We start from the raw sequence: 20,076 nt of genomic DNA on the forward strand, positions 1-20,076 counted from the left end.
AGCTGTGATTTTTGTGTGTATTTTTCTAAAAAATATATTGGTGGGCAGCTGGATGCTTTAGTTACAGCAGGTATCAGTCACTCAGCTTTAACATATGATTCTTATGCAAAAATTAGACTCCAGTGAAGTACAGTTTTCTAGGTTTCCAAGAAAAAATTAAAATGTGAATTTTAAGTAAATCCTCCTTTTCTTTTAATTCCAATATAGTTAATGTAATTAAATATTTTTAAATGTAAGCAACCAATTCAGATCAAAACAACCACAAAACTAGCAATGTGGGTCAAAAGATAATAATAACAGCCACAAGTTTATAGTGTTTGCTTTGAGATCCATCTCTCAGTTTTGTAACAGGGATAATACCACACTACACAATAGTGATTTCAACATTTAAACGAAAAATTGTGTAGAGGGGTTTATCAAAATGTCTGGTGTATAACAAGTGATTGATACATGGTGGCTATAGACATGTTGCTGTTTGAAACCATAACGTGTCTCTTAAAATTTATCTTAATGATCCTTTATTTTGGTGGACCTTTTACTGAAATCCCACACCTTTACTGTAGTAGCATTGCATCAACCACAGAGTAGATATTCAATACAAATTTGTGGCTTAAATATATGTGAATTGATTGATTAATAATGATGTATATTTATATAATTGAGGGTTTCAGCGTAGTTGGCATTATTTCTATAGCTTATGTCATATCATGGAATGTTGTAATAATATTAGGATTCTGGAGATCATTGGAAATTTAAAGGCTGATTATAGACGGTTTAGACTAGTTATAGACAATTTTCAGGTAGCTGGAGTTAAATAGGTGTATCATTAAAACACATGTAAAAGTGTTTCCTACTCTATCCTAGGCAGGTGGTAAGAATTGGTTCACAATATCCCCTTTTGCCATTTGTGAGCTCCGTCTTGCATTCTTCATACTCTTTTCAAATGGTTCTGAGCATGGGGCAGGAAAGGCATGTACCACCACTGCCATTGACTCATTCATTTACACCACCCCTCCCACCATCGTTGGTCTTGGTTATTTTCAGCTCTTCACTCCAGTCCCTGCTGAAAGTTCTGATGCTGCCAGTACCTGTCGCTGCTGCTGAAATCCACAGACATACACATCAGGGCAGCCAACGTACACCACTGAGGGTGTCCATATCTATGTCAAGGGCCAATGAGTCTTATCACAGTAGAAGCTATCAGCACCATATCCTATTGCTGTAGAAGCAGCCAGGAGCATTCTCTGACACCTAGTACCATAGCACGTTTAGATTTCAGTTGCATGTTTGCTGTAATCCTCTTTCCAATAAAGGAAACCAAGGGAGTTGAACCGGTGCTAGATCTTAGCAAGCAACATCCAATATTATGCAGGGAAGAGGGAATGGCTGGAGGGAGATGTCATTTAAAAAAAAAAAAACAAAACAAAGAGACAAAGAGGGATGGAAAAAGCCTTTAGCCACAGGGAGGGAAAAAAAAATGGTTTCAAAAGAGAATCGAAGTCATATTCTAACGTTAGGATTTCAACCAGTTTACCTACTGTCCCTGACACAAACAACCAAGAGAGGGGATCCTTGAGTTAGGGGCTTAGAACTCAGTTGCCTTGAACTGATATAGAAGAGACCTGCCAGCATCTGATTTACCCACTGGGGCTGGACGCAGCTCCAGAACCTGGTTGTGCTGAATTGTCCTTGTGCACCATGTTGCTCTACTCAGGGGAAATTGCCCCTTCCACTTTAACAGTGTTTTCCAGATTTGAATATTGGCACAGAAGAACTTGAGAAACCCACAAGTCCAAAGCATCCATCTTGTCAATTACAAAGTTGACAGTCACTCAGAGAAGTTAACTAATTTGTAGAAATCATTCAGCTAATTATAGCAGAAATAGAACTAGATTCAAGATCTTTGATTTTCAATGGTGGACTCCACCACTCTGTCACTGTGACAGAATTTTTCTGATCCTTTCTTGAGAATGGGTTTACTCAGAAGAATGAATGGAACAAACTAGAAAGAAAGGCACTAGGAATGGTGTCATTTCACTGTATCTTGCTTGAACTACCCTGCATATATTTCCATGAGCAACACTGCCCACATTCTAATCCACTGAGGAAGAAAGTAGAGAAAGTGATCTCTCTCCTTTTCAAGCAAAAACCAGTATTTGTTTGTTGCACGTTGCTAACTTTTTAGATATGTAAGTGTATTACTTTCTAAGTGGGGTCCAAGGGTAGCCACAGTGAGTATCTAATAAATATGACAGCAGATGTTAAAATTTAAGAATAAATTCCTTCACATCAATTAACATGATGAAAGAAAGTATTGGGGCACCTGGGTGGCTCAGTAGGTTAGAGCCTCTGCCTTTCGCTCAGGTCATGATCTCAGGGTCCTGGGATCGAGCCCCAAGTCTTCCCCCTCTCTCTCTGCCTGTCTCTCTGCCTGCTTGTGATCTCTGTCTGTCAAATAAATAAAGAAAATCTTAAAAAAAAAAGAAAGTATCAACTAGGCAATTGTGTGATTTTGAATTTATTCAATTTCATATTTAGGTACACCTCTATGAAAGCAATCCATGTGTCATTCATTTGTAAGATATGCCTTGAGGTGGGAGTGGAAGACAAATGTCAGCTCTCTGGTTAAGCTTAGGCTAGCTTCGCTAATGATACTTTACATGAGCAGAAAGAGATTTTCCCCTGAACATGTAAGAGTCAGCTTGACGTAACTTCTCTTATGATTAAGCCTGCCTCCAGTATCTGAATAATTCTTTCCTTAGATAAGGAGGAAAATACAGTGTTAAGGAAGTTATTTATTTAGAATGTCAAATTCTTTGAAATAAAAACCACACTGTTACATGCCATCCTGAGTGAAAAAGGGAAAGAAATGGGAGCATACGCACAACCTTAAAAAGAGCTTAATGTCATTGTGTTTTTCTTGAGGAAGTCAACATCATGCATGCGCGTGGTGCATAGAATACGTTGTTGGCCAATAAGTTCATGCATGTTTCAAATAGGACCGCATTAAAGTCAATGTGTTCTCGATGTGCCATAAACTCTTTTAAAAGTTGTGTGTTTTAAAATGATATAACTCTCATTATCAAAAAAATGAATGAGACTAAAATGTACAAAAATGAGAATACAGGCCCTCAACAATCTGACGTTCAGAGATCATCAGTGTTTCCCTCTTGGGATATGGACCTCTGGACATCTCTCCACGCACACGTTTGTGTTCACACACACACACACACACACACATTCTCTCTCTCTCTTATATGAATACAATCTTACAAAATACGCTCTGCAGAACCTACTTTCCCCAACCATGAATAAACTTGCCCATTTCACAGGAAGATGGATAAAGTCTCCATGAATGTGTGTTTGCAAGTGTCCTCTTTCTTTGTTTTTAAAGATTTTGACACAGATCACAAGAAGGCAGAGAGGCAGGCAGAGAGAGAGAGAGAGAGAGAGCGAGAGCGGAGGAAGCAGGCTCCCTGCTGAGCAGAGAGCCCCATGCGGGGCTCAATCCCAGGACCCTGAGATCTGAAGGCAGAGGCTTTAACCCACTGAGCCACCCAGGCGTCCCAGAAAGTGTACTCTTTCTTAACGGAGCTTCAGCACACAGGAGCCCAGTGAGTACTACTGCATTATGCAACACTGATAATATTTCAGAGGGTGAATATCAAATAGTTTTGATAAGATACCATTAGCTGAAAGCCCCACCTGTGAGCTAAATTTGCATGTTTCTTACACTTACTCTTTTTTAGGATTTGTATTATGAAAATTTAAGCAAAAAGAAAAGAATTCTACAGTGACCATCCACACACCTGTACTTCGATTCACCAATTGCTCACAGGTTGCTGTGTTTTCTTTGCGTACCAATGAAACTCTCAGTTTAATCTCTTTGATTTTTTTTCTGAAGCATTATAAAACAACATGACACTTTGCTCTTAAAGACTTCAGCCCGAGAAAACAAAAAATTATCAACATTCTCTTACATTTACATTCATATTATCATACTATTACGTGTAGAACAGTCAGATTATTTTATAATGTCATGATGAACTTTCGTCAAGCGAAAATTGGGGGATGTGAATTTTGCACAAAGTTTACTTTGCACTTTATTTTTTATACACATAGAGAATCCACAGGGTGTCAACATTGATTAACTATAAAAGAGCTGTTTATATCCTTTGACATGGAAGCATTACGTTTGCGTAATTAGCCCCCTCTTGTATTCAGAAAACCTAGATTCACTTACATCCCTTTAAAACTATTACCACAGGACATCAGGCAGCGGGTCGCCATCTTCAAACACAGTACAACGTGCACCTGGTTCTTATAAAGCTAAGAAACAAAGATTAAAGCAATAGACAGCAAATACGAGCTGGCTTCCAGGGATTTTATTCACCTGAATCCTTTGGGATCATAAGGATAAATGTGATAGAAGGGAGTTCCTTCAGCAGTCCTGAATCAACTCACGAGGATCAAAGTATGTATTTTTCTTCATAATACACTTGAGGAGATAGAGTCACTTTTCGTCATTGATATGATCTTCTTCTCCCCCACACTTTTTCTCTTATCCGTCTTTCGTTTAGCATTGCAGTGACGATCCACAACGTGGTAACAAGGAAAGAGGTCTTTCCTTATTGATAGATTTCTAGGCATCGAAGCCATTTGCCACTCATCCTAGGTGTTCTCCAATCATGCATTATTTAAATGAAGGCAGCTACCTCGAGTTAGGATGGATTTATTAGCGGGGGGCAGGGACTGCAGGAGCCTTATAGGGGTGTGATGGGAGGGAAGCGGGTCTCTCCTGTTGAAGAGGGGCTGCTTGGAACAGCTGTATGAATGCTCATCTGCCATCCTGAGAAAGGACGATGGCTTGTGCAGCTCTCCTCTATGGCGACATGGGGACTCTTAACCAGGGCATTGAACTCAGCTCTGCTAGCCGTGAGATTGGAGCTCTGCCTCACCCTTGAGCAAACCTATGCTGTGAAACTCCGATGACTGCTTTCTGCCCCACAACCCGTCCTCCACTCAGCCATTGGAAAGAAGTTCCACGGGAGGGCAGGGCAAAGACAACAGCTCCCGAGCACGTCCAATGCAGAGGAGTTGTATGAGGCAATTGCTGCAGACGAAACTGCGAGCAGGTATGGTTAAAAAGGGAACCACTGACTTCCTGTGAGCACGCGTTCCAGTCTGCAAAGTTGAGGCTGTTTAGTTCATCACAAAGGAAGTGCTCTCAGCACCCCGGAGGTGCTGTTCCCAGGGGCTTTGAGTTGTGGGTGGAGGAAGGCATGCTGAGATGAAAGGCCACCTTCCCATTGTTAAGGTCACCATGCCTCTGGTTGGGTTTGTCCCTGACTTACGGCCGCAAGTCATGGATGTGTGGCCCTCAGAGTCTTGCTTACAAGGTTCACAGCACACACTCTGCAGCTGCACCACCCAGCTAGGAGGAGTGAAACCAGTGGAGCCTTGTAGGCTGAGCTCATTTCCGCCCACATCAGAAACAACAGAGGAGTTTGTGGAGAGCTACACTTGAGCCCTCCATTAGCTGTTTTACATCTTTTAGACCAAGATGCCACTTCCTACACCCTGTCTAAGCGGGGAACCATGTGGACACAAAGTCGTAGGAGGACCTAGCCCTAAATGTGCTAAGGCATTGAGAAGGCTTTCCTTATTCACACTTGCTTTCCAGCGACACTCTTCACAAATAAACTCCACTCCCTTCTCCCTCCTGGGATTTTATGACACTAGACACATTTTGAGGGCATGGAGAAAAGAAGAGGAGAGGAGAAGAGGGGAAGCCAGAAGAGGAGGGAAAGACAGGGGGAGAGATAGGAGAGAATGTGCCAACCAAAGGTTTAGGGGTGACTGGGTGGTTCAGTAGGTTGAGCGTCTTACTCTTGGTTTCAACTCAGGTCATGATCTCCTGGGTCCTGAGATCAAGTCCTTTCTGGGGCTCTGAGCTCAGCAGGGAGTCTGCTTGCAGATTCTCTCCCTCTGCTGCTCCCTTTACTCTCTCTCTCACACTCTCAAATAAATAAGTAAATCTTAAAAAAAGAAGATAGAATTTTTAAAACGATATGTTACAAAGTCATACATTCTTTTTTGAATGAAAATAAAAATGAGTTGGTAGTGAAAAAGCAAAAAGGAAGCATTTAAAAGATACAAAACCGGGGAAGATGGGATAGAGTGAGAAAGGGAGATCTTTACTTTTACCCAATTTACCGTACCTTATAGGTCTGACCAGTATAAATACTGGTGAATACTCAGAGTTTTTCATTCCATTGAAATCGATACTCTCAAATGCATTGATGAGACATCTTTAAGACCTTCTACTTCTGGTTCCTGCCATCAGCTCCATAGCTTTTCCTTTGGTTCTGGCCCCCACCATGGTGTTGTGATTATGGTCCCTTCACTCAGTCAGATCTACTCTATGCTATTGACAAGAAGATTTAGTAAAAATAAATTTTATTATATCCCTCCCCTCCTTAGATGGCTTTGATGATTCTTCATTACCCACAGACTGAAATCCAAACTACTAGTAAAACAGCCAAGGCTTATCCTGATCCAGGAGTGGCCTACCTCCCCATATCCCCACCTTTGCATACCCATGATTCTGTGAATTAAGGAGTTTTGTTGGAAACCTCTGTGCAGTACATTTGTACCTGTTGTTCCTCTAACCCTCCCCCCCCCCAGCTCAATAACCTTGTCTGTGCACCTTCTACTCACCACTCAAGCATAATTGATCACTTCCTCCTTCATGCCACAGTGTCATACTTTATCACTCCGTGTTTTAATTATTTGCTTATAAGTCTGTTTGCCTACCAGATAGTAAGCTGCTGGTGGGTATAAGCTTTGTTCCTACTTATTTTTGTGTTCTTATATCCTATTGGTAATAAGATATTGCCTGGAACATACTAGATATAATTCTAAAAGTATTTGTTGAAGAGTAAATCATTGAACATTCCACTATAAGAAAGTCTTGTTCCCTGTGGTTACTCCGGGCACTTTCTGTTGCAAGTGTCACAAAATTGGACTTAATCTCATTTAAGCAAAGAGGTAAATTATTAGTTAATGTAAGATAAAACACTTAGGGTAATTATTAGATTAGAAATAACTAGACTTGACACATGAAAATATCGTGTTTTTCACACATCTTGTTTCTCCTACCCATGGTTGCATTTAGGCTGTTTTGGCTTTAGCTTTAGAAATGGCATGGTAGCAAGAGAAGTTCCAAACTCCAGCCTTTTAAATTTTTTCACTTTTCAGTGCAGCAGGGGAAAAAAGGGGGCGGGTGGGTGGAGTTCTTTCCCAGAAATACCAGTTAAATTCACCCGAGCCAAATGTACTCTAATTGGGTTATGTGCCCATTATGGAGCCAATTTCTCTGGCAAGAAGACAGCTCTACCCTGATGGACTTAAGGCCAAATGGTGTGCTCGACCATTTGGTTTTGGTGTTTCTTCAGGGTCACAGGGGGCTGACAGTGTAGAGGGGAACATAGAGTCACCAGAAGGAGGAAGAATGAAACTGGGTGGCAAAAACAATGGGCCAATTATAGGGTTATGAAGGAAATATTTGGTTCCTTTAAACCAAGATTTGGGAAGTTGGGAGCTTCATTTCTTGCTTAATTTCTAATGAGAAAATCCCAAAAGTCATCTCCTACTTGATTTTAGTATAACTCTTACCACTCAGTGTAGATCTTTTAAATGGAAGCTTTGTTCATTTTGATATTGGAGTTGAATTTATGGCACAAGAAAACTAATTATTTTGATCAACATAGTCAAAATTGTTGATTCACATGGCCCAGTGGGGAAAGACATTTGTAAGGGATAAGGCTAGTGAAATAGTCACAGTTGTTTCTTTTCTTTTTTTTTTTTTTTTAATTAAATGTGACTTTTCACCATCATGTTTAAGACTGCCCTGGTTGCCCATTATTGTCTAACAAACTATGCCAAAAATTACAGCTTAAAATAATTTATTATTATCATATCTCATGATTCTGGGGACCAAGAATTTAGATAGGACATGGTACAGATGACTCATCATGCCCTGCTATCTGGGGCCTCAGCTGAGGTCGCACAAATATCTGAGGGCTAGAAATATTGAAGACTGCTGAGTGTCTCTTTTTCTCTCAAGATCTCACTCTGCCAAACCCAGTCTGCAGCCTATTGTATAGCCCATGAGCTAAGATTTTAAAATGTTTTAATATTAAAAAAATCTGAAAAAAATCTGAAGAACAATGTACCTTTCAAGTCTAAAGCATTTTTGCATCTCTAAATAAAGCTTTATTAGAACACAGCTACACATAACTGTTTAAATATTGTCTATTCTCTGCAACCATATATCCTATGGTTTAGCAACCGAAGATATCTATTTGACCCTTAAGAGGAAAAATTTGCTGACTTCTACTTTAAATGACTTCTACATGTGGAAGTAAGGAGTAAGGCATCAAGAGCAAGTAGTTACAGGGCAGGAAATGGAAGGGGCCATTTTCTTCAAGTCTTTTCTGTTGTTCAAGTATTGTCACAGAATGAGTAGCTGGGGCTCCTGTGTGGCTGTCGAGTGGCCAACTCATGATTTTTGGTTCATGTCATCTCAGGGTCCTGAGATCAAGCTCCACCCCTCATCAGGCATAGAGCCTACTTAAGATTTTCTCTCTCCCTCTCCTTTTGCCCCCCTTTTCCCATGGATTATCCAATCATTAGCTGAGGAAGCTAAGGTTTGACAGATAATTTTATAAATAGGAAGAGATGAATAATTTTCCTAAGCAGGGAAATTAAAAAAAAGAATGGCTACGTGGTCAGAGAGCAAATAAGTGGGAAACGCAAGAACAGAAAGAAGGTCTTGTTTGTGGATCAGTGCTTAGATCACAAGCTGTGTTCTCTAAAGAACTAACAGTAGTTGATCCCTTTCCATGTATAAGACATTATGCTAGATGCTTGGCATATCATTTCATTTAGTTCACATTCTAATGCTAGAAAGTAGTAACTACCATTTTATATTGAGGAAACTTGTGCTAAGGAAAAGGTGCCAGTAAATGCAGATAACAAAATAACTTTCCATAAGGTCTCAAAACTTGGCAGCAGCATTTACATTTTTAGGAAAGAAAGCTGACTCGAAAGCACAAGCTACCGATGTATTACACCAAATCTCTATCTAATGAAGTTACTTGTATGTTAAAGTTTCCTCATGTGGGAAGAAGAAATGCACATTTTTCATGTATTCATGTGTTAATCTACTTGTTCATTTAGACCATTATTCTCTGCTTTACTGACCGATATGTACTGGGCATCTTCTAGAAGACAGGCCCTGTTCCTGGCACCATGACTTAATGGTGGGCAAGACAAGTAGGCCCTTTGCCCTTATGGAGTTTACATTTGAGTGGAACGCTAGCCAGATGAAAGGCTAGTAAATAAAATAAACATATACATAAAATATCACAATTACTGAAAAATGTTACAAAGGAAAAGATTGAGAGGTTGAGATGAAGGAGAGAATGAGAGTTGGTCATCCTCTTCAGAACCTTCTTCTTTAGTGACCTACGTCCTTTCTGATAGTTAAGCCATGATGTAAAATTGAGAAGGATTTGATGATGAGAGGTCAGAAGAAAAGAGCATTGTTCAAGGAAGCAGCATATGTAACCACCAAAGTGGGACCAAAATAAATCCTGGAGAACAAAGGGGGAGTCTGGAAGGTCAAGTGTGAGAACCATGCGAGAGCTAAAATTTACAATCTAGCTGCCCTCCAAAAGTTACATTTCATAGTAGCTGGCTGGTAGATGTTCAGCTGGAGACTGGATTTTCCCATTTCTCCTTTTCCTATATGGAGGCCTGACAATGTGGCAAGTTATTGTCAAAAGAGTGGGTGGCAAAGTGGTATGTGTCAATTGCAGGCCTTGTAGGTTCTGATAAGGAGTTTGGATTTTATTTGAATTGCAAATAGAATCCATTGACAGTTCTTAGGACACAACAGAGGCATATATACATTTTAAGAAACTCTTGTTGCCTTGTGGAGAAGGAAGAGGGGAAGTGGAAGGACTGGTTGAGATGCGGTATTAGTGCTCTAGGAAAGGAGTGGTGTCCTATAGACATAGAAGTCGCAGAAGTGGGAAGAAGGAGATGACACAGATATGCATCATAGACACTCAACTGAGAAAATGTGTTTCTGGATTGGGCTTGCTAGCTCAATGTGAAGATGAAGAAGGAGGAAAAAGATGAGGATGCAAAAGGTGATCTGCAGGTATCTGACTCGAGAGTGACAGGTAGATGGCTGTACCCTACATCAAGGTAGGGAAGGATGCTGGGCCAGGAGAGCAGCAGGGTGGCATGGTGAAGTCAAGAGTTCAGATTCAACATGGTTGTCTATGGAACACGCACGTGCCTTGACATTTCAGGTAATAGGAAACAGGGACACAGAGGTAAGGTTTGGACTGAGCATAGAAAGTAGGAATGGATCTCTGAATCCATGGAAATCCCCAGTTTTTCAGTTCAGGGCACTGAACTATAATATTTAAAAGCTGGATAGAAGAGTTTAAGGAGGAGACCCTTGAAAAATTGCTTTTTTGGTATTACATGCATTAACCCTGTTGATTACTTCTAAGAGACAGGTAGGTAGGTTTGATTAAAAATGTTACTTGAGTTGGGGTCATTTCTGTTTTCATCTGAGTTACATAGATGTATATTTATTCGTAAGTGAAAACTCCTTAATGTAGAATTTGGGGGAGTTGGGTGCAGCTCAGATTTATAAACTCAGAACTTGGGTTCGAATTTAGAATCTGTCTCTTATAAATGAACGAAGGAAAGTTTCTTTCCTAATCCAGGCCTGTTCACTCATCTAAAGAAATGACACAATACTCCCTCATACAGGTGCAAAGATCAAAAGGGTGAATTCACATTAGTGCTTAGCACAATGCTCTGTAGATAGTAGGTACTGAATCTATCACCACCTTACCACCATGACTCTGTCCAAGCAGGATGCTGTGGTTAGTAGTAGCAGTATTTGAGAAAACATAACTAATTAAAGCTGAAACTTCCCCCTTGGTACTTTAATTTATATTCTTGTTCTATCGACTTTCACAGATACATGATACGTTTCCATTTTTGCTTTAGTTCACTCACTACTATGGTGTCCTTGTTATGGTGCTTCTTTTACATTTGTTTTGCTTAAAATATTTGTTTCTTTTTAAAAAATTTTAATTCAGCTAATTAACATATATTATTAGTTTCACAGGTAGGGGTTAGTGATCCATCAGTCTTACATGAGACCCAGTGCTCATTACATCACGTGTTCTCCCCAATGTCCATCACCCAGTTATTTCACCCCCCACACCCTTCCCTCCAGCAACCTATGATTTTTTTTAAACCATGAAAATTTGTTACTTTACATATTAAATAGGTCAACAATCCTTAAAAATGGAAGTGCCAAGATTACCTGACAAGTAATAAGTATTCACAAATACTATGCTTCTCCTGTAAAACAAGTAACTTTTTAAAGATAATATTCCTTCAGTACCAAAAAAAGCCCAATGCTTCACAATCATCTGGAAGAAAACTAAGCAATTCTTAAGACCGAAGTATGTCCTGAAGATTTGAACTGTCTTATATTCATCAAAAAATTGAACACACACACAGACACACACATTTGTTCATACATATATCACCTACATACATCATATTATATTACACTTTAGTTAGTTGTGCATTGGTCATTTTTCTCCCTGACCTGAATTCCTACAGGGTGTGGATAATATTTTACTTATTTCTTATAAGCACTGTATTCCACACATTGTACAATGTTTTGGCACTCTTGTTTCTACTCCTTGAAGTTTTCATGGAAATTTTTTTCTTATCCAAAGTCAGAGTATTTTTGTTAGAAATGTCTAGCTGTCCTCCAAAAGTTACATTCCATTGTAAGCTGGCTGGTAGACGTTCATCCCGAGACTGGATTTTCCCATTTCTCCTTTCCCCCTGTATGGGGGTCTGACAATGTGGCAAGTTATTGTCAAAAGAGTGGTAGGCAAAGTGGTATGTGTCAATTGCAGGCTAGGTTTTTAAAACTTGGTGTGTGCCTTACTCATGCTTTCTCTCCCCTTCTGGCACTTAACGAAGATAATAGCAAGGCCCAGAAACTGTGAAGGCTCAAGGTAGAAAGGACCCATTCCCCTGAATCACTACATGGAGAAAACCAACAGCCGACCTCGGAACCGTAGCTTGGTCTGTTTTGTGAAAAATAAGCTCCGTCTGTGTTTGAGTTTTTATCACTGTGAGTTGCTATTAGTTCCAGGAGATAGCATTAACCCTAACAAGCCCAGGACTCAGAAGACTTGCATTAAGATGGAGCTACATCTTTGGAAGCTGAGTTTGGCTTTACATGCTTATTCTATTTCCTTCTGCATAGAGTGCAGAAAAATGAATTTGTCTTTGTAAACAGGAAGAATAAAGGTGCCCAACTAAGCAAGTATAGCAGATATTATTTTGTAACCTTAATCCAGGTGTTCAAAACTTGTCACACTTCTGTATTTCCTGTAACTCAATCTAGCTCTAAACCTCTGCCGATTTTATTACCAAAAAGGGCAGCACATTTCATTTCCATCTCAGGGCTGCAAAGGAGTTCTGTCCATCTTGGGCTACCCAGACACCTTAAGAAGAAGCTGTGGGGGCGCCTGGGTGGCTCAGTGGGTTAAGCCGCTGCCTTCGGTTCAGGTCATGATCTCAGGGTCCTGGGATTGAGTCCCGCATCGGGCTCTCTGCTTGGCAGGGAGCCTGCTTCCTCCTCTCTCTCTCTGCCTGCCTCTCCATCTACTTGTGATTTCTCTCTGTCAAATAAATAAATAAAATCTTAAAAAAAAAAAAAAAAGAAGGAAGCTGTGGCTATTTATGCATTTTAACAGTGAATTACAGTACACCTCTGCCCATGGGCTCAGGTGGCCATCCTTATTAAACATAAGTTTTGGTGGGAAAGGCAGACAGAAATTAAATAATTACCCAAACAATGAGTCTTCTTATAGACAAGAAAAATAGATCCTACCTATAGGACTGGGAGAATATTGCCAGATAGGAGAGTTTTTAAAGTAAAGAGGGCACTGTATATAAAGTCTCTTACGTGATAAGGCTAAGGTAAACAGGAAGGAGTGAGCCAGTGCCTTCTGACAGGGGAGAAGTGAAATGGTAAAAAATGGGCTTATAGAGGAAGGCAAACATTGGGCCTGGCAGGACCTTGGGGGGTTCTCTTAAGCATTTTTCTTTAAATCCAGATTCAGTGGAGAAGTATTGACAGGATGAGGGAAAGGTGCACAAGATACAATTTTGTTGAGAAAAGACCTCTCCGACTAAGAGCGGAGAAGGGATGGGGAGTGAGAAACCATATCAGGGCAGATACAGGCAAAAGTGTTAGAAGGTCATTTTAGTTGTTTATTCAAGCTATGTTAGTAGTTGGATGAAGATCGTGGTGGTGTACATGGCGACAAGTTGACAAATCAAAGATATATTTAGGAAGTAATGTGGAGAGAAGCTTGTGATGGATTGGAGCAATTAAGTTTTGAGAGTGACCCGAGGTCTCTATTTTCACAATGGAATGGCTGGTGGTACCACAGCCTGAGTTAGAGAACCCTAGAACAAAATCTTATTGGGGGAAGAAAGATGACGAATTTAATTTTAATCTCCTCTCTTCCATGGTTCTCTCCCAGTGTGTTCACTGAGTCCGTTTACTAAGCCTGTCCGGCCCCTGGAATTGTAGCTACATGGCTAGAGTTCTAATTATTTTACCAGATGCTCTCGTGACCTCCTGGGGCACTCTCCCTTTACAGTGGCCAGAGTAAAGCATACAAAAGCAGAGTAAGAAACGAAACTCCCAGAAGACCAGACCAAGTGGAGAGCTGAACGTGGGTCTCTGCACACATGACTCACAAGGTTATGTACCACACATCTCTTCTCACTCTCCAGAGGAGTTTGGGTTCTCAGAAATCACACCAAGAAGTACTTTGCCCGACTCAGTGGCCCAAGCAGCAGGTTTTCTCATCTTTTTATTCTCAGAAGCAGCAGCTCTGATGCCTAGTGAGGCAGTCTTACAGCCGTTGAACTCTCTCTTTACTGGTTTGTAAAGTAATACGTGGAACCTCGAAGCCCATGGCATTGGCCTGGATCCTTCTGGGCGGAGTTACCCCTAGAGGGTTTATGAAGCACTCCATCTTGGCGTGGGCACAAGTCTAACATGACCATCACCCTGCACACAGGGCTTAGCAGGCACGGCCTGGGTGACCAGGATTTTCTTAGAAGAAGTGGCATATTTATGTTTTCCAATTTAAGAAAAAAATAATAATACAGACCCCCCCACCATGGCATGTTGTATCCCATGTTGTCAACCTTAGGAAGAATTTAAGATTGCGTCTAACTAAACCTGCCTAACCAGAGCTAATGTGTTAAAGACTTTCAACAAATCAGAGTAGAGAATGAATCTTTTTTAATGTGTTTCAGTGACTGGTCAAAGCAATCTGCAATGGCTTTAAGATGCCAAGAACATGACGGTTAAGAATTGTACCAGATTGAAGTTCTAAGAACTCATTACATCCAACTTGCATATTTCCTCATGTATTTCACCCTTGTTTTACTTAATTTAGTTTTATTTAATTTAATTTTGCAGAGTCCAATCCATAGCTCATCTAACACTGTTTACTCTGACTCTGTACTAAAATTTGGGAACGTCCGCGCCGATCTTCTTTGAAATATATGAAATCTGCTATTAGCTTTTTTGAAAAAGCATTTTTGTTTTGTTTTGTTTGTTTTTGCAGTCCGTTATCTATTTGCACCACTTTCAAGCTGGATGCAGAAATTGTAACTTAAAATAGCATGTTTTACCACTTTGTTTGGTTTATGACACTGTCTACTGGCTATTTATTGATGCTGTTATGCTGCTATTCCACAGTGCTGCTTGAACCACCATGGGATTCACAGATGGGCTTCCAGAAATGTTTTATAAAAATAGGAAAAAAAAAAAAAAGCAAGACTACTGCTTTACATCACTTTCAAGTAATCTCGGCTACCAAGAAAGACGCTACCACCAACCCCCACTTCCTATTAAACTGATGAAAAATTGGAGGGTTGTTTAAGCAATAGACACCTGTATGTAAGGACAAACACATCCATGCCCATCCCCTCCATGTGCAGGACTCTAGCTGGATACACAGAGTGTGAGGGAAGCATCAGTGATGATTAAGATACAACAAAGTGTGTATCATCTTCCTTTTTTATTTTCTGTTGAGAAAGTAATAATACTATCTGAATGCTGTTGTGGAACAAAGTTAACTAATTAAGCAAGCATGCGATAATTATTATAATTACTTTACCAGATGCTCTCATGATGTCTCAGTGAGCCTGTTCTAATTAAAGCATACACCATAAGTCGGACATGGAGTCATGACTCCCATTGTATCTCATCGTCCTATTTTCCAACATTTTATTTCATCATAAATTCAGAAGCTGATACATCTCCTGTGCTATATTTGGTACGTGTGATATGTATTTGTCTAGCCATGCAATTGGAATAGTCCAGAAAGGAAAGTCATCCATTGCCAGGACCCAGTATAGAAAGAAGTGTGGAGTGAGAGTTCAGCTTCCTGACGTCTTCGAAGGAATCTACCAATGTTAAGCATGGCTTGTAATCAGTAATGTGGGGCCTGAAGTAAAACATACACATCTCAGCTTAGTCCTTTTGGAATAAGAACAATGTGGAATCCATGGAAGATCAGGTCAGAATGGAATATTCTCTTAGTTTGTTAAAGATTACAAATATTTTGGAGGCAGATTTGGAAATTGGTATGAGAACTCATTGCCTGTATCATAGTTCTTCATATACCTGTTCATTAAACAGTCTGAGCTCACTTGGATATAAACAAAATCTTTATATTTTTTCCCCTGCCACTGGTCAGGTATCCTGCCACATTCCATTCATTTTAAGATGCACCTTTTATAAAATATATTTTAACATCACTGAAATCAAGATGCATCTTGCAATTAACAGTGCCTTTAAGCCAATTAAAGAAAACAGAATAGTGAATTTTATTTTTTCATGTCTTAATAAATAGGGCGGTTCTCATAACTTTCTAATTACTTTTGGGTACAAAAAAGATTTGTTCCAGCATATCAAACCCTTTCATTTCATATTCAATTCAATATTCATATTCAATTCAATATCATATTTCAAATTCAAAAATCCTTCACCTCCGTCAGAACGCTGCCTGTATGATTTGCAGAAGGGAACTGGTAGGGGCAGGTCCTAGGGGCGCTCCTCTCCCTCCGTCCTTTGGGTCTCTATTTCTCTTTTTTGCTGGGGCTGAAAAGAGGGCTAGAATACATATTCTATTGTATATTCTTTTAATTCTAACCCAGTGTGTTTATTCTGCAATGTTAGTTGGTTGTTTTCTTCATTAATTAATTTGGTTCTGAAAGCAACAATGAGGTAATACAATTAGCTCCACATTGGAGAGATTAAATATTTGCTAGAACTCAAGTTTAACTCTGTTTCTTGACCACTAGGAAAAAATACATAGACATCAGTATTGAATTTTGTACATCAGTTGGCATTGATGTATAGGAATGCATGGGTCAGGTTTACCTACACTCACCAGGAGAGTTAAAGTTCTGGTGCTCAGAGTGAGAACATCTGTCAAGGCAGTGCCACCTCTCCCTTTACACAGCTTGATGTTAGTGAGACTTATTTTTGTTTGGATTTGCATTTTACATAAAGACAGAGGGGCAGATATATCAAATAACATGGATTTCTTGGCTCAATACCCAAGTTTTCAAAAGGCAAAATGGCAGAACACAAGAATGTATTTTTAGAGCAAATCATAAAAACGTAGTATGCCCTCCTTTGTGCTCTTAAAATATTTTGTTAATTGATCAGAGTAGATACTAAGTTTTATAATTGCTGGTGTTCAGTAATTCAGCCATTTATTTCACTGGTAAACATTTCTGCTGCCATCACACCTTTCCTGTGATACAGCAAACTTCCCAACAATTTTGATGGCTCTAGTCTTGCCAACTCTCAATATGTTGGCCACATCACAGCTTCCTATGTAAGTCTTTTCACTCATTCTTTCAACAAATATCATTTATGGCAACCACTGTAATAAGCACCCCTTATACATCATAGTTTACCATCCAGAACATAGGTTTATGTTCTAGTGGGGAAGGTGGCTATGAATAAACAAATATGTCCCCAGATTTGGAAAAAACAAACATGATTTTGAAATAGTGAAGAACATGGAAGGACCAATTTAGTGTAAACAAGGTGGAAAGGGGCATTACATGATTTGAGAATGTGTACCAAAGCTGGATTTTATTCAACATGTAAAGTGAAAACCATTGAGAGGTGTTAAGGATCTATCATAATTTAACTTGTATTTAGAAAAGATCAAATCTATTTCTTGTGGAGGAAATACTGAAGGGAGATAAGATAGAAGCTCAAAGATCAGTTAAAAGGCTGTTTCAACAGTGATGGTGCCTTGGTCCCAAATGATATAATTGGAAATAGAGCACAGTTAAGATGGTAGAGATAGAATAAATTGAATGCAATTGTGACAGAACAAGAGAAGTAAAAAATAATACTGATGTTTCTGGCATAAGTTATTTGATATATATTGGCACGTTTGCATATATGGATAAGAACAGGAGCTAGCGCAGGTTTAAAAAGACTTTCACATTCCATTGAGTTGGTCATGAGGCAATGTAGTGTACATGTCAAGAAGGCAGGACCAAATGTGAATCCAGAGACCTGAATGGCAGATCTAGCTGGAGGTATATATATCTGTGAGTCATCAGTGTGAAAGAGCTTACCCAGGAAGAGAGAAGTAGACCCAGAACTGGGCTTCAATGTATCACAATCCTTAGAAGTCAGGTAGAGGAACAGGGCTCAACATGGCAGCTGCTAGGGATATTACAGTGAGGGTCAAGAAAAATCAGGAGGCGATGGTATTTTGGAAACTGGCAATAGATAAGGATTAGGGAAGAGTTAACCATATTTAGTGCTCCTGAGAAATCCTGTAAGATAAGAACAGAGAAATAAGTGATGGTATAAGATCTGGCAAAGTGGATTTCATTGGCAAGAAGATTCATTCTTAAAAAGTTTCAATAACTCCCTGTATCTCTTAAGTAAGCTTAAATTTTTAGAACCACAAAGCCTAGCACAGTTTGACTATCATCTCCCTCAGAACCCACATGTGTTTTGTTTGTTTCTTTCTTTTATGTCTCCTCTTTAAAAAATTGAGATATAATTGATATTGTGGAAGTTTAAGGTATATAATGTGTTGATTTGATATATTCATATATTGCAACATTCCAAGCTCTGCTTCTCTTTATCCTAGCAACACATGTCTCGTTCAGTTCCTTGAACACACTCTCCTTCTTTCAATATATGGTTCTTTCTGCCTGGAATGCTCTTTTATTTTTCTCCCCATGCCCACTCAACTTCCATTACTTTTTTAGGTCTACTTTCATTGCTTTTTATTTCAGGCAAATGTCACCTTACAACTACCAAATACCTTATTATTCGCTTAAATCAAGTATGTCCTGTGTGTTGAATTTGTCACTGGAATTAGTTAATGAATTACTGTCTCTTCCACTAAAATGGAATAGAGTGGGAGCACGTCTGTTCTGCTTACCATTCTTTCTTTGTATTAGAGAAAATAAATGTCTTATATGCTGGGAAATAACTACATATTTGTTGAATGAATGAATGGATAATGTCTGCTTCTGCTGTTAATCTCATGTAATCTGTTTCTATTCTTTCTTTAAAAAAATGTATTTATTTGAGAGAAAGAGCATGTGCAAGAGAGGAAGAGAGAGTTGGGGGAGGAAATGGCAGAAGGACAAGGAGAGAAACTCTTAAGTAGATTCTGTACTAAGCTTGGAGCTTGACAGTAAGCTTGGAGCCTGACACAGAGCTTGATCTCACCACCCTGAGATCAGACCTGAGCTGAAACCAAGAGGCCAGTGCTCAACCTATTGTGCCACCCAGGTGCCCCTCTGTTCTTTACAAAACCTTTATTATATGTGACTGAAAGGTTTAGGAAATGATGATTCATTTAAATAAAATATTATTTACTTATTTGCTATTACGGCTTTTAGACTCTCTTGTGAGTCAGATAGGATTATTTTAAAATTTTATTGATCAAGCTTTGTGGCCATTCTGGCTACAGACTATTTCAACCACTCAAGAAGTACCACTCTCTTTACTACATTTAAATTCTGATGCTCCCTGGTCCCTTCCTAGGCTCAGTTGTTCTCAGTCGTTCTTAAATACATACGTTTATCAGCAGCCTGCCCACTCTCCCAGAATCAACAGAGTAGATCACATCAGTTTGTCACATAGAGTCCTATTTCTGTAAGAGAGTTCTGCTTCTCCTGTCTAGGGTTTGGATGCTAGACCCATACATGATAGATTTCCTCACTACTAACCAGACTTCTGCTCAATAATCAAGTCTGGAGCTGTCCACTCTCAAAGAGAGGCTGTGCTCTTCCCCCAGCAAACTGCTAGGGTCTTCCTTGTTGTCTGCCTCCTTGCTCTTTGCATCTCAAGGGGTATCAATCCTCTGGCTCACCATGGCCTCCATTCTGAGAATATGTGAACTGAGTGCAAATCTATCCATTGCTTTCTGTCTACATTAGGCTCTATTTCTTTATGCCTTTGCAGTATACAATATAAATTTTGCTACTCGAAGTCTAATACTTCCTATAGACAGTAGACTCATTTTTCATACATTAAAACAAAACGTGTAACTCAACTCAAGTATTCCTAATTAATCTCAGTGTTTCCTGGGTAGAATCTCTCTGCCCATCTGTCTAAAATGGAATTTAATCTAAGTTCTTACTGTTTCTTCAAAGTCATGATCTACAAAGCTCCTTTAAAAATCTCTCTTTAAGGCTTCTAAACCCCTCCTAGCTTTAGCTTGTTGTAGAGGGTACTTCTTATACTTAACTCCCTTGAGTGTCATACAAGGGACATGTCTTCCTGGCCTCTAGTTTTGCCAAATAGCTGCCATAGGAGCAAGCTAAGAGAACACAAGTGTTTGCTTACAGGTAGATAAAGCT

Source organism: Mustela lutreola, chromosome 14 (assembly GCF_030435805.1).
Source record: "Mustela lutreola isolate mMusLut2 chromosome 14, mMusLut2.pri, whole genome shotgun sequence".
NCBI classification, from domain to species: Eukaryota; Metazoa; Chordata; class Mammalia; order Carnivora; family Mustelidae; genus Mustela; species Mustela lutreola.